Source organism: Cannabis sativa, chromosome 1 (assembly GCF_029168945.1).
Source record: "Cannabis sativa cultivar Pink pepper isolate KNU-18-1 chromosome 1, ASM2916894v1, whole genome shotgun sequence".
NCBI classification, from domain to species: Eukaryota; Viridiplantae; Streptophyta; class Magnoliopsida; order Rosales; family Cannabaceae; genus Cannabis; species Cannabis sativa.
This window is the reverse complement of record NC_083601.1, coordinates 74,461,562-74,477,328: the sequence shown is the minus strand read 5'-3', so window position 1 is coordinate 74,477,328 and position 15,767 is coordinate 74,461,562. Positions and strand designations below refer to the sequence as shown.

The 15,767-nt window shown below is 34.7% G+C and overlaps 1 non-coding gene across 1 annotated transcript; it reads left to right on the top strand.

Annotated features, from left to right (window-relative positions):
• Positions 1-15,352: 15,352 nt before the first annotated feature.
• On the top strand, positions 15,353-15,459 carry LOC133033790 (small nucleolar RNA R71). The gene has a single exon (XR_009685853.1). It is a non-coding gene; the product is annotated as a small nucleolar RNA R71 (small nucleolar RNA).
• The last annotated feature ends 308 nt before the right edge of the window (positions 15,460-15,767 follow it).

The following is a 15,767-nucleotide window of genomic DNA, read 5'->3' as shown; positions in this document are numbered from 1 at the left end:
AAATATGAACTTTCTAAAACGATGAAATAAACACATATAAAGTTTAAGAAACCTTACATTGGGTGCAGCGGAATAATATGACTCCTTCCGTTCAGATATCTAGCCCTTGATTCCTTTCTCGTAGCGAGCATTATCAATATCTGAACCTGGATCTCTTTCTCTGAATCTTTGATGCTGAATCTCCTTTGCTGATGATCTTTCTTCACGATCTTCCTCACTATGATTGAGGTATCACTTGATGTGTGTGGGCACTACTCTAATCACTAAGAGAGATTCGAAATATTGAGGAAGAAAAGAGAGAGAGAGTGGCGGCTAGAGAAGAGAGTGGAGGCTCAGGTTTTTCTGATTCAGAAAGTGTATTTTTCCTGAAGCCTTCACTATCTATTTATAGCATTCCTCTAGGGTTTGATTTGAATTATATGGCATTAAAATAATGAAAAAAATCATTTAAAAAAGCTACAAAGGTGGCCGACCATACACTTAATGGATTGGGCCTTGGGCTTTGCAATTTTGCAATTTTAACACCTTTTGTATCTGATTTTCTCAAAAATGCCAATTTCCTAATTCAATCATTTAAATGCCAATTCTAACTATTTAATAACTATAAATAATTATTAAATAATATTGTCATTTATCATATTTATTAATTGAACCATACAAAGTATCATAATTAACAAATATGCCCCTATAAACTCTTTCTTTACAATTTCGCCCTTACTTAGTGAAAATTTCACAAATAGACATAGTCTAACTTGTGAATTATAATTGATTAATCAAAACCAATTACATGAGTCTTACAAGCAATATTATCTCAACTAGTGGGGGGACCATGGGTCTATATAACCGAGCTTCCAATAAGTAGATCAAGAATTTAGCACTAAAATTCACTAACTTATTAATTCTTCGTTGAATCCACGCATAGAACTTAGAATTGCACTCTCAGTATATAGAATGCTCTATATGTTCCACCATATAGACACATCATTAGTTATCCATTGTTATAATCCTAATGTGATCAATGATCCTCTATATGAATGATCTACACTGTAAAGGGATTAAATTACCGTTACACCCTACAATGTATTTATTCCTTAAAACACTTGACCCCGTATAAATGATATTTCAGCTAATGTGAAATGAGTACTCCACCATTTATGTTTGTTTGGTCAAGCTCGAAGGAGATCATCCTTTGCTTACTATTCGCCAGATAGAAGCTATAGATTCCATGTTTATGATAGCGCTCCCACTCAATTGCACTACCGTGTTCCCAAAATGTACGTATCACCCTGACCTAAAAGTAGGCTTAACTAACAAATCAAAGAACACGAATAGCCTTTCAAGATTGAGCCTAATCATATCAGGATTAAGATCATTTGATCTAGGATCAACTAGGCGATATTGACTTGAATAGATATTACGGTAAGTTTAATAAATCTAAGTCAAAGTTCAATATCGGTCCCTTCCGATGCATACTCCATGCATCCAACCTGAGCTTTACTTTAACCAATGCTCTGGAAAGAACATAGTATTTCTCCAAATACAAGTAAACTCTTGTTGTAGATTATCATATCAGTAAAACCCTATGTCTGATAAATCTAGGAAACTTTATTCACATAGTCATGTTTACTTTCCAATGTGTTGACGACACAATAAACAGGATCAAGTATGTGAAAAGGGTTTCAGATGAATTTATACATTATGTACATATAATCATGAAATAAATCATGTGAACCATGCAACATTAAATGTTATTTCTGATCTATATTAATAAGTAAATCTGATTATATTGAAATGAGTTTTATTTAGGGCATAAAACCCAACACTGACAACTCTATTCAACTAATGTTATCTTTGACTCTCGCCTACCGGGACACTATATTTCATTATGTTGGAAACCTTGGAAAATAAACTATGTTAGATTTAGTATTTTTATAACATATGTGATTATATGTTATTTTCTGAACTTGTGTATGAATTTTGAACCGAAACCTTACTTCTGTTTTATTGATGTGTTGTAGTGTCTATAACCCTCTTCCCATTCCACTCCTAGTTAATATCTTAGCAATTGAACTTGAAGTTATAAACTCCTTGTCAGAGTAAATACTTCACATATGCTCATGATGGACTTTAAATTCCAGAAAGCAGGTAAGCTGGGAATTGTTCACTCTGAAGAGCAAATAGTTCATAACTCCATAAATCCTACTACTTCAAGCTTAGTTTAGAAGATAAGAGAAAGTGTTTCCACTTCTTCAAGTTATACTTCACAACATAATGAACCAGCAAGAACAACAATTAACAAACGAATAAGCAGTAATGCTTTAGTCTTCGAATCATGTGTGTTAGAGAATGATAAATCCATTTGGATTCTTGATTCTGGGTCTACAAACCATGTAAGTTGTTCATTGCACTTGCTTGAGAATTGGAATTCTTTGAAATCCGGAGAGTTGAAACTTAAAGTTGGTAATGGCGAAATGGTTTCGGTTAGAGCTAGAGGAAAAGCCAAACTCAAGTTTCAAAACAGAATTTTGGAATTAGACAATGTCTTATACATTCCAAATTTCAGTAGAAACTTGGTTTCTGTTTCATGCTTACAATTGCAACAATAAAATTAGATTTTTCAAGTTCTAGTTCTACCATTTCTCGAAATGACATTCAGATTTGTGTTGCATCCATGGAACAGGGGCTTTATGTTCTTAGACCAGAAACACCATTTGCCCTACATAACGAACTTTTTAAGGTAGCTAAACCTAGAAACCACAAAAAGCAAAAGATTGTTGATCATAATGAAACATATCTATGGCATTTACGTTTAGGTCATATAGGCTTTGATAGACTCAATAGGCTAACCAAAGACGGTCCATTGAAAAATATCGTCCTAGGTGAACTGCCAGTATGCGAGTCCTGCATAGAAGGAAAAATGACTAAATGTTCTTTCTCTGCAAATGGAGAGCGTGCCAAACAACCCCTAGGGTTAGTGCATTCCGATGTCTGCGGACCTTTGAATGTCAAAGCCCGAGGTGGTTATGAGTATTTTGTCACTTTCATTGACGATTACTCTAGATATGGACATATTTACCTTATGCATAAGAAATCTGAAACATTTGCAAAGTTTCAGGAATTTCACGCATTGGCTCAAAACCAATTGGGTAAAACATTAAAGATCTTGCGAACTGATAGGGGTGGAGAATATATGGATATGCAGTTCAAAGATCATTTAATTGAACTTGGAATTGAATCCCAATTAACCGCCCCTATCACTCCACAGCAAAATGGAGTTGCAGAAAGACGGAATCGCACGCTTTTGGAAATGGTTAGGTCCATGCTTAGTTTTTCAACTCTACCTACGTCCTTCTGGGGATATGCAATTCAGATGGCAACCGACATTTTAAATGTTGTTCCATCTAAATCAATCCCTAAGACACCTTTAGAACTATGGATTGGTCGTACACCTAGTTTACGCCATTACGTAACTGCAGGGGTGCCCTGCTCATGTCTTAAGAAAGAAAGACGGCAAACTTGAGTCACGAACTGAAGTTTGCATGTTTGTCGGTAATTCTAAAGAGACTAGGGGTGGACTATTTTATAGTCGTAAGGATGATAAAGTGTTTGTTTCTACAAACGCCACTTTCCTTGAAGATGACTATATTAAGAATTTCAAATCACAAAGTAAAGTAGTATTGGAGGAAATGCTTTCAGATATAAGTCCTTCCAATGTTCCGTTCTCTTCCACATGTGAAGAGGACAATCCCACTCCCTCAGTTGAACCAACTGAGAAATCTACTACTAAAGTTCCTGTTCAGAAGATCACCGCACCTCGTCGTAGTGGGAGGGTTTCAACAAAACCTGCTCGTTATGGCTTGGATGGTGAAATCAATATGGTCGTAGGTGACGGTATTGAAGACGATCCATTAAGCTATACACAGGCAATGGCTAGTCCGCAACGATGGTCAGCCGACATGGATTCAGAAATGGATTCCATGAAAAAGAACAAAGTCTGGGAATATGTAAACGCACCTGACGACTATCATCCGATAGGATGCAAGTGGGTTTACAAGAAGAAAAGAGGAGCTGGAGGCGAAGTCGAAACTTTTAAAGCTAGACTTGTAGCCAAGGGTTATACCCAAAGAGAAGGCGTGGACTATGAGGAAACTTTTAGTCCTGTTGCCATGCTCAAACCCATCCGAATTCTTCTCTCCATAGCTGCTGCTTTCGATTATGAAATCTGGCAAATGGATGTCAAGACTGCCTTCCTTAATGGGGTACTTGAAGAAACCATCTATATGGAGCAACCAGAAGGTTATGTTCTTCCTGGGCAGGAAAAGAAGGTTTGCAAATTAAATAGGTCTATCTATGGACTTAAGCAAGCTTCTCGCTCATGGAACAAAAGGTTTGATGAAATCATCAAGACCTACGACTTTCTTCAAAATGAAGATGAACCTTGTGTTTACCAACTCAAGGAAGACCAAATAGTAGTATTCCTGGTCCTTTATGTTGATGACATTTTGATCATTGGAAACAATGTCAAGAAAATGACTCACATCAAGGAGTGGCTTAACACTCAATTCGATATGAAAGATTTGGGTGAAGCAGCCTATGTTCTTGGTATTTAGATTATCAGAAACCGGAAGAGCAGATCTCGTGCTCTCTCTCAAACAACCTACATAGACAAAGTCTTAGAGAGATTCTCCATGAATAACACCAATGGGGCAAACATGCCTTCTAGATATGGTATTCGTCTATCTAAGGAACAGTCTCCGACTGATCCTCAAGAGATAGAGGACATGGGGAAAATTCCCTATGCCTCTGCAGTTGGAAGTATAATGTATGCAATGTTATGCACTAGATCTGACATCTGTTATGCAGTTGGAATCGTGAGCAGGTATCAGTCTAATCCAGGACAACAACATTGGAATGCAGTTAAGTATATTCTGAAATACTTGAAGAGTACAAGGAATCTTGTGTTAGTCTACAAGGGTGGTACTTTAAATCCCATAGGCTACACTGATTCAGATTTCCAGGCATGTCTTGAAGACAGGAAATCTACATCTGGGATGGTGTTTACTCTTGGGGGTGGAGTAGTGGTTTGGAGAAGTGCTAAACAAACCGCGATATCGTACTCAACTATGGAAGCTGAATACTTAGCAGCAGCCGAAGCTGCTAAAGAACTTGTCTGGCTAAGAAAGTTCTTCACCAGTATAGGTGTCCTTCCTGGAATGGAAAAGCCTCTAGTCTTACTTTGTGATAACAATGGAGCAATAGCAAACACTAAAGAACCTCGAAGCCACAAGAGAAGTAAACACATTGAAAGGAAGTATCACATTATCAGAGAATACGTGGCAAGAGGGGATGTACTAGTTGAGAAAGTTGACACAGAGGACAACCTAGCTGATCCATTTACCAAAGTCCTGGCCGTGACAGCCTTTGAAAAGCACCGTCAGAATTTAGGATTAATTGATATGTACTAATTAGTTTTATATTAGTGCAAGTGGGAGTTTGTTAGTTTTTATGCCCTAAATAAAACTCCATTTCAATGTAATCAATTTTATTCAACATCAATAAAGAAACATAAGTATTTTTCATTCATTTGTGTATGTTTTGGTTCACTTTATCAATTGCTTGTCTATTTGATTTATAAATTCATCTTAAACCCTTTTCACATACTTGATCCTGTTTATTGTGTTGTCATCACATTGGAAAGTAAACATGGCTATGTGAATGAAGTTTCCTAGATTTATCAGACACAGGGTTTTACTAATATGATAATCTACAACAAGAGTTTACTTGCATATGGAGAAATGCTATGTTCTTTCCAGAACATTGGTTAAAGTAAAGCTCAGGTTGGATGCATGGAGTATGCATCGGAAGGGACCGATATTGAACTTTGACTTAGATTTAATTAAACTTACCGTAAAATCTATTCAAGTCAATATCGCCAAGTTGATCCTAGATCAAATGTTCTTAATCCTGTTATGATTAGGCTCAATCTTGAAAGGCTATTCGTGTTCTTTGATTTGTTAGTTAAGCCTACTTTTAGGTCAGGGTGATACGTACATTTTGGGAACACGGTAGTGCAATTGAGTGGGAGCGCTAACATAAACATGGAATCTATAGCTTCTATCTGGCGAATAGTAAGCAAAGGATGATCTCCTTCGAGCTTGACCAAACGAACATAAATGGTGGAGTACTCATTTCACATAACCTGAAATATCATTTATACGGGGTCAAGTGTTTTAAGGATAAAATACATAGTAGGGTGTTACGGTAATCTAATCCCTTTACAGTGTAGATCATTCATATAGAAGATCATTGATCACATTATGATTATAACAATGGATAACTAATGATGCGTCTATATGGTGGAACATATAGAGCATTCTATATACTGAGAGTGCAATTCTAAGTTTTATGCGTGGATTCAACAAAGAATTAATAAGTTAGTGAATTTTAGTGCTAAATTCTTGATCTACTTATTGGAAGCTCAGTTATATAGACCCATGGTCCCCGCACTAGTTGAGATAATATTGTTTGTAAGACTCATGTAATTGGTTTTGATTAATCAATTATAATTCTCAAATTAGACTATGTCTATTTGTGAAATTTTCACTAAGTAAGGGCGAAATTGTAAAGAAAGAGTTGTTAGGGGCATATTTGTTAATTGTGATACTTTGTATGGTTCAATTAATAAATATGATAAATGACAATATTATTTAATAATTTTTTATAGTTATTAAATAGTTAGAATTGGCATTTAAATGGTTGAATTAAAAAATGGTATTTTTGAGAAAATTAGATACAAAAGTGTTAAAATTGCAAAATTGCAAAAAGCAAGGCCCAAACCCAATAAGCCATGGCCGGCCACTTTTGTAGGCATTTTAAACTGATATTTTCATTATTTTAATGCCAAATAATTCAAACCTAACCCTAGTGGAATGCTATAAATAGGTAGTGAAGGCTTCAGGAAAATTACACTTCTGAATCAGAAAACCTGAGCCTTTCTCTCTCTACCTTGGCCGCCACCCTCTCTCTCTCTTCTTCCTTGATAATTTCGAAACCCTTAGTGATTAGAGTAGTGCTGACACACAGTAAGCAATACCTCAATCATAGTGAGGAAGATCGTGAAGAAAGATCATCAGCAAAGGAGTTTCAGCATCAAAGATTCGGAGAAAGAGATCCAGGTTCAGATCTTGATAATACTCTGCTACAGAAAGGATACAAGGGTTAGAGATCTGAACGGAAGGAGTCATTTAATTCTGTTGCACCCAATGTAAGGTTTCTTAAACTTAAAATGTGTTTATTTCATCGTTTTAGAAAGTTCATATTTAGGGTGTTAATAAACATACTTGTGAGTAAATCTAAGATCCTGGTAAAATAATTCCAACAAAAAGTTCACTGTTTAATGAGATTTGTGTATTTGGTCTTAAAACATAAAGCCCTTGTTCCATGGTAGCAACACATATTTGAAATCCATTACGAGAAATTGAACAATTAGAACTCAAAAAATTCAAAATATAAGATTGTGTTTGCAAACATGAGACACTAATCAAGTTTCTACTAAAGTTGGGAATAAATAAAACATTTTCTAAAATTAAAAATCTTTGTTGAAACTTGATGCGGGATTTTCCTCTAGCTTTGACCGACACTAACTCGCCATTACCAACTTTAAGCTTTAACTCTTCTGGAAGCAGATTTTCCCAAGTTTCAAGCACCGATGAAGAACATACATGGTTAGTAGACCCAGAGTCAACAATCCAAGCGGATTTGTCGTTCTCTAAAGCACATGATTCAAAGACAAAAGCATTACCTTCGTTTGAATTTTTTAGAAGCCGGGGACATCGTTCTTCTTGATGTCCCTTTTCATTACAATTCGAACATAGAAGATTATGTCTGATAATTGTACTTGAGGAAGCAGCTTTGCTAGAGCCTTCATGCTTAATCCTTTTCCTCTGATTAAGATTTGCAAACCCAGGAGGACCCATTGCAATCAGATTCCGTTCATGGGCTCGTAATTCTGCTTCAAGCTTGTCCATGTCGGAGGAGTTGAAATTGTTGATCATGTAAGAAACAACAAATTCATTATACTCGGGAGGAAGACTATTAAGAATGAATTGGACCCATTGTTCTCTTGATAAATCAATCCCTAGTAGATTTTCCTTTTGGAACTTAAGATTCATCATCAACAGGTGCGAGTTTATGCAACTACCAGGATGCATTTTCACACTATAGAGTTCTTTTGCTAAGATATTAACTAGGAGAGGATCAGGGTGAGGGTTATTCATATTGGCACTACAACACATCAATAAAACAGAAGTAAGGTTTTGGTTCATAAATTCATTCAAATGTTCAGAAAATAACAAATAATCACATATGTTATAAAAATACTAAATCTAACATAGTTTATTTTTCAAGGTTTTCAACAAACTGATACAGTGTCCCGTTTAGGCGAGAGTCAAAGCATCATCCATTGAATAGAGTTGTCAACTCATCTAAAATGATAATCATTCTAGCAACCTTTTATTCGATCAAGATTGGAATTCAGCATTGTCCCGTTTAGGCGAGAGTCAAGGCAATTCTATCTTATGAGCTTCCACCATTGTTTCATATTTTGCAAGTCAAATATGGTCGCCACCATTAGGGTGATCTATAGCATATAAAACACTTACAAAGCTACTTATCTTTTGAGATTAAACGGTGCGAACTTGCTAATGAACGTTCTTCCATTAGGGAGGATTACTCACTAAAACAAACGCTATGTAAAACCAACAATGGAGATCGAATATCTCTTGATTAAAGCTCATTATTTTAAAATATGTATTTTATTTAATCATTTACTCCGTATAATAATAATGAAAAATTACAAATTAAAGTTGGTTTAAATAAAAAATCAACTTTAATTAAATTTCAATTATTATTTAAATTCGAAAAATAAATTCGAATAAAATGGAACAAATTTGAAAATATCTTGTTTAAGTTGTTTTAGAAGAATCTAAAAAATCAACTTAAATATCTTTCAAATTAGATTTAATTAAATAAAAATTAAGTTGTAACCACTTAATTTTGAAAATATTCCATTTTAAGTTAATATTTGAAAAAAATATCAACTTAAAAAATATCTAAAGAATCTTAATAACCAATTCCTAAAATTCCTCAACTTAATTTTGAAATTTTAAATTCAAAAGATATTCAGATTTAAGTTGATTAGTTATAGATAACTAAATATCAACTTAAATAGGAATATTTAATGAAAAATTTAAATTAAGCTTCAGAAAGAATCTAGATGGTTATAATTCTATATTTAATTAAATACAAGAAAATACATATAGTTTAGCTTAGAATAAAATCCTTTAAACTATGGTTTTCTTAAATTAATTTCAAAATAAATGAAATTAATTATGTTGCTAATCAATTTTATTAGGTTAAACTAGTGTAATTAACCTAGTACAGTTATTCAAATCAGGCAAATGAGCCTTCACAATTGGGGTAGTTCATGTGAGGGGGTGCTGGGTTCAATATGTCGTACCCACTTCTATGGCTCTCAACTCTCACACAAGGCCCAAAAGAGAGGAATTTAACCTTAAAATGAACAACTGTTATTAATTGAATAGGCCCAAACCTAAATGGGCCTAAATAAAATCTATCAAAAACTATGATGTTTTATTTAGCAACAACAACCTATATGCATCTATAACAAAATTAAACATATAGGCTCACACAGGCACACAATTTGGATGGATCCTATCATGTTGCTAGGTCATACACAGATGAAAGAAGATTGTAAAAATTACTTGTTACAAATTATTTACTCGACCAATGGAACCATGAGTTAAAATCAGATCATTGGATCTGTCAACAAGTTAACCATGGCTATTTGCAATCAAGCAATAATAGGTTTTATAAAACTTACAAACAAGCTAAAACACATACTCCTCCAACAAGGTTAGCTGGATAGTTGGATGTAGGATTTATTTAATTTTAAATAATTAAATTTTGAAAAATAATTTTTTAAAAAAATTATTTTCGAAAAATAATTTTTTAAAAAAATTATTTTCGAAAAATAATAATAATATAATAAAATATATATATTTTCGAAATTAATAAAATAATATTTAAAATTAAACCTACAATTTTGAAAAATTAGGTTTCAACTAACCTAAATATCATTTCAAAATTTGCTAACTACTTTTAAAAATTTATTTTTATTTTATAAATTAAATATTCAATAAAAATAAAAAAGATAAATAAATATCTTTTTCAGATTTTATGATTTAATTTAAATAAATAAAATAACAAAATTTAAAAGTTAGTAAAATATCTTACTTCTATTTAAAATTATATGATTATACAGTTATCTTATTTTAAATTTAAATAAGGTCAAATTATTTTAAAAAAAATATTTAATTTAAAATTTAAAATCTGACCTTAAATTTAAAAAATAAGATTAGATATAATCAAATTTAAAATAAGATAGATAATTAAGCAAAAAACATAGATATTTACTATTTTCAAATTCAAATTACACTAATATCATGAATTAATTTAAAAAAAATTAATTAATTTAATTATGATATTTAGAATTGAATTAGGAATAGTAAATATCTAAATACAAAACTACACAAAAAATCGGAAGTAAAATCCATGAAATAGCATGAAAAATTGAAGAAAAACGAAAAAATTACGAGCTGTACGGACAATATGCATTGCATACTGTCCGCGCGCGCGCATCAGCATGCATGACCGAGAAACCTCGGCGCAGGAGGTTGCTAGCAGCCTCTCCACGCGCGCGAGGCTCGGTTTCAGACAAGAATCTTGTCTGTGCGCGTGTTGTCCGAAGGTTGCCCCTCGTCCGCGCGCGGGTGTGATGATGCACGACTCCTGATATTTTTCGAAACTTCAAAAAATCATAACTAATTCAAATTAAATCGAAATTGAGTTCTGTAAAAAAGTAAATTGCTTAATTTTTTCCATACTATCCAATAGAAATAATTCCAGAAACAGATATTCAATTATTGTTCACGAAAATTCACAAACATCAATCAATCATCAAACAACACTCAAAACAACATGATACCATCCAAAACATCAAACAAATCGTTTTAAGTCCAAATTTCTTGCAAGCAAATCAATTACCATAGCTCTAAGGCCAGTTGTTGGAAATTATTTTACCAGGATCTTAGATCTACTCATGTTGCTATAATTTATAAACACTACGCAAGTATACGCAATCAAGTAGTAAACTCACACAGGTGAGGTCGAACCACAGGGAATTGGACTAATTACTACTAAATTATACTATTGATTCTATCTGGTAAAAGAATACTTTTATGAATTAAATAAGACAATTCAGGAAATTAAAAATAACAAAGGAAGATTAATCAAGATAAGAAAATAGGGAGACGAATCCTGTTGTTAAGTTACCAATGTTAATGTCTAAATGCTATCCTTCTCTTGAAGTGAATGACAGATTATGAATTAACCTAGCTCTTTTCAGATCTTCTAGGTTCTAAATCTCATGCTCTCTAATTAATCTCTTAATTAAACTAACATGAAATCAGCATTAAGCAATAATCTAAATGTCACAAAGGCTATGTAAATACTTTCATTTCACATCAAAACCTAGACTATCCAATTTTAGCATTCTCAATTCTCACTTTTCAGATTTCGAATTGAGATCATAAAACATGCAAAAGGTGATCAATCTTGCACATGGAAATTAAACACAAATATGAATAGTGTTCACAATCAAGATGGAGGAATGGCAATTATCCATTAACTAGGAAAAGCTTAAACAACATTCATCATTCTCCCTAAATAGGAGTTTAGTTCAAAACATCCATAATCAAATCCATAATTAACATTGAAATAGAAAAGAACATAGAAAAATTAAAGAGAAGAGAAAGAACTAGTTGAAGCAATTGATTCGGGTCGCCACAAGCCGCTCTTCTAGCCTCCTCCTTTGTTTCTAGGGTTCCAATTCTGAATAATCCCTAATTTTCACGAACTCTCTCTATTTAAACCAAATCTCATCTTTAAAATTCGTGAAATTACGAAACTGCCCAAAAATCCCGTCACTGGGGTCCCCGTCGCGACTGGCAAAGCCCCCGCCGCGACGGGGTTAAGCAGCGAATTCTTGAAAATCTTTCTGCCAGTTCCCGTCGCGACTGGGATATTGCCCGTCGCGACGGGATTTGGCAGCAACATATTTTTTTTTATTTTTCTTCTCAATTCTTTCACCACTTGTCCTCAATTCTTGTAAATACTTTCTTTAAACACCCGAGGACCTGAAACAAAAGAATCAAGCGTAAAATAGTCCTAAAACTAGAAACAAAGAGTGAAAACTAACCGAAAATACGACCCGAAACTTAGACTAATTTTAGCCTAACAAATTCCCCCAAACTAGATTCTTACTCGCCTTCGAGTAAGATAAATACTACTAACTACTAATCTACTAACTACGCTATCAGATAATCACAATACTACTGCCTCATGTGTTGTTCTCTTCTATTGCTCAAACTAGAATTTCAATTCCACCAACTCTAACAATTAATTTAGATGCTCAGTTTGTCACATACTGCACAAACACAAGATGACTTGACGCTCGAAACAATGTTATAATGGTTTTACTCTTTCCAGCCATTCCACTACCCGATAACTCATATGCTTGCATGCTTACCTCTCTCCACTAATGTTGACAACATCCTTTCGGAATCAATAGGGCTTTTTGATGTTTAGAGAGTATGGCTTAGATATTTGGAGAATGAAAAACAATTTTGGCTAAAGATATCATAAGCACAAAAATAACCCACAAGCTTCTTCCCACAACTAACCATGATTGAGAATTTTTTTTCTTTTCCCAACATCACTGAATTTTATTATTTTTCTTGAATCATGTTTTTTTTTTCAGTTTTTTTTTTCAGTGATATTGATCTTACCAAATATCTGTTTTTTTTCTCAATCTTGCAAGTTTTCTTTTTTTTTTTTTTTTTTTTTTTTTTTCTATCTGCTCTCACACCATGTATTTTCCTCCCCCAAACTAATTGTATAGCTTATGATATCATTGATAAAATAGTGAGGACAAAATTAACAGTGTGGATACATGTATTTCGGTTCAACAGGTGAAGAACAAAACAAGTTTAGGCTCAAGAGGGTTAACTAAGGATAATCATTTCATGGTAGGCTTGAAAGGCTCAAACTATCCAACAAATGCCTAAATCATATTCCTATTGAATGTTGTCAAGGATTTCGCCTCAAAAGAATAAGACATGCAAGTTCTAAGCTATCCTGTCAATCTTACCACAAACCATAGTAAAACAATTATAACATATTTCACAGATCGTCAAATTGCATTCTTACCCATGTTTCTAAGCATCCAAACTAATCCAAAGAGTTAAGAGAATTAAGCACACAGTTATTTTGCAATTTTAGAGCACATTACATTAAACAACAGCACACAGTTATCTTTTATCTTATTGCCATTCCTAACTAAAACAGAAAACTAAAGCTATAAAATTAAAAATGCAACTTAAAAATGCAGAAAATAAAATTTTTAAATCCCTCCCCCCAAACTAAAGATTCACATTGTCCCCAATGTGTTATTATACTCAAGGTGAGAAGGACTTACCTGAACCCCCATCAGAAGGGGTTTGGCCTCAATACTGCTTCAAATTGGATCAAGTCCACCTCTTGCATCCAATAGGGTCCTTGTACCAAATGAAGAAAATTGACCTCCAATGTTGCTAATTTCAGAGTTTTGCACAAGAGTAAGTTCACCTTTAGAACAACCACACATCAATCTTTTCCAACGACGTCGAATCGTTCGAAGTCTCTCTTTAGGCTTTGCTCTCTTCTTATCATCTTTAACAAAAGAATCCTTCACCATCTCAATCTTGCAAAAGGTAGGAATGTCGGTTGGGGTAAAAACATTAAAATTGACCTCTTCATCTTGCACTCTCAACTTTAACTCTCCCTTTTGAACATCTATTAATGCTCGGCCCGTGGCTAAGAATGGTCTTCCCAAAATAATGGGAATAGTTGAATCTTCCTCCATATCAAGAATTAGGAAATTAGCAGGGAAGATAAACTTACCAACCTTCACCAGTACATCTTCAATTATCCCACGAGGATGAGTCAAAGAACGATCCGCTAGTTGTAAAGTCACTGTTGTGGGCTTTGCTTTTCCCAATCCTAGCCTTTTGAAGACAGACAAGGGCATTAGATTAATGCTTGCTCCCAGATCACATAGAGCTTTAATTTCCACCGAACCCCCTATAGAGCATGGAATATTGAAACTACCCGGATCTTTAAGCTTGGGCGGTAGTTTCTTTTGCAAAATGGCGCTACACTCCTCAGTTAATGCCACTGTTTCATAGTCCTCTAATTTTCTCTTCTTAGACAATATCACCTTCATGAACTTCACATAGCGGGGCATTTGTTCCAAGGCTTCAACAAAAGGAATGTTGATGTGTAGTCTTTTAAAGACCTCTAGAAATTTTGTGAACTGCTTGTCTAGATTGGTCTTTCGGAGTCTCTGAGGATAGGGTATTTTCACATGATGATCAATACTGATTGGTGGAGACTGCTGTGGTGGTGCTGGACTATCAGTAATCTTCTTATCTGATGATGCTTGAGTTGGTGTTGTTTGATCTTTAATCTCTTCATCCACTGGCTGTATCATCTCAGGCCCATCATATTTCTTTCCACTCCTTAAGGAAATTTCTTTACATTGTTCTTTTCCTTTTGCATCATTAGTGCTAGGCGAATTTACTTGAGCTTGTTTTTCCACTTGAGTAGCCAATTGTTCCATTTGAGTTTCTAGAGTTTTAATAGAGGCTCTAGTTTCCATCATGAATTGGAGCAATAAATCAGCTTGGATAGTGGAGCCTCCACTAGAACTTTGTTGTCGCAGCTGTTGTTGGTTTTGTTGGGGTTGGTTTCTCTGCTGGTAGAACCCCTGTTGGTTGTGCCCATAATTATTGTTTTGGGAATAGTTTCCAATGGCTTTTGCTTGATCCATTGGCAAATCATCCACATCTGCCTGACACTCAGAAAAGAGATGGGGACCTCCACATATCTCACAAATTACTTGAGCTTGTTTGGCTTGCACTGCGATCAGCTTTGTTAGGGCCTCAACCTGAGCTGTCAGCTTTGTAATGGCATCCACCTCTAGCACACCAGCTACCTTCTTAGTTTGACTCCTTTCAGTTGGCCACTGCTGATTGTTTAGAGCCATCTCCTCCAATAGATCATAAGCCTCATTAGCACTCTTTCTCATAAAGTGCTCCACCGAGCTGCATCTATCAGGGTTCTAGTGTTACCAACCAACCCGTTATAGAAATTATGAACCAACATCCACTTCTCAATACCATGATGAGGACACTTTCTGATTAAGTCCTTGAACCTCTCCCAAGACTCATAGAGAGACTCATTCTCTTGTTGACAGAAATTGTTGATCTCTCCTCGCAGCTTAGCAGACTTTGCTGGGGGAAAGAACTTAGACAAAAATTTAGTTGCTAAGTCTGTCCATGTTGCTATGGAATTTGGTGGCAAGGAGATTAACCAGCTCTTGGCTCTTTCTCTAAGTGAGAATGGAAACAGTCTCAAACGAATGGCATCATCACTAACTCCATTGACTTTAAAAGTCTCACAAAGTTCCATGAAGTTCGAGAGATGCAGATTAGGATCTTCAGAAGGGAGGCCACCAAACTGAACTGAAGACTGTACCATTTGAAGTATGGCAGGTTTGATCTCAAAGTTATTCGCATCCACTGCCGGTG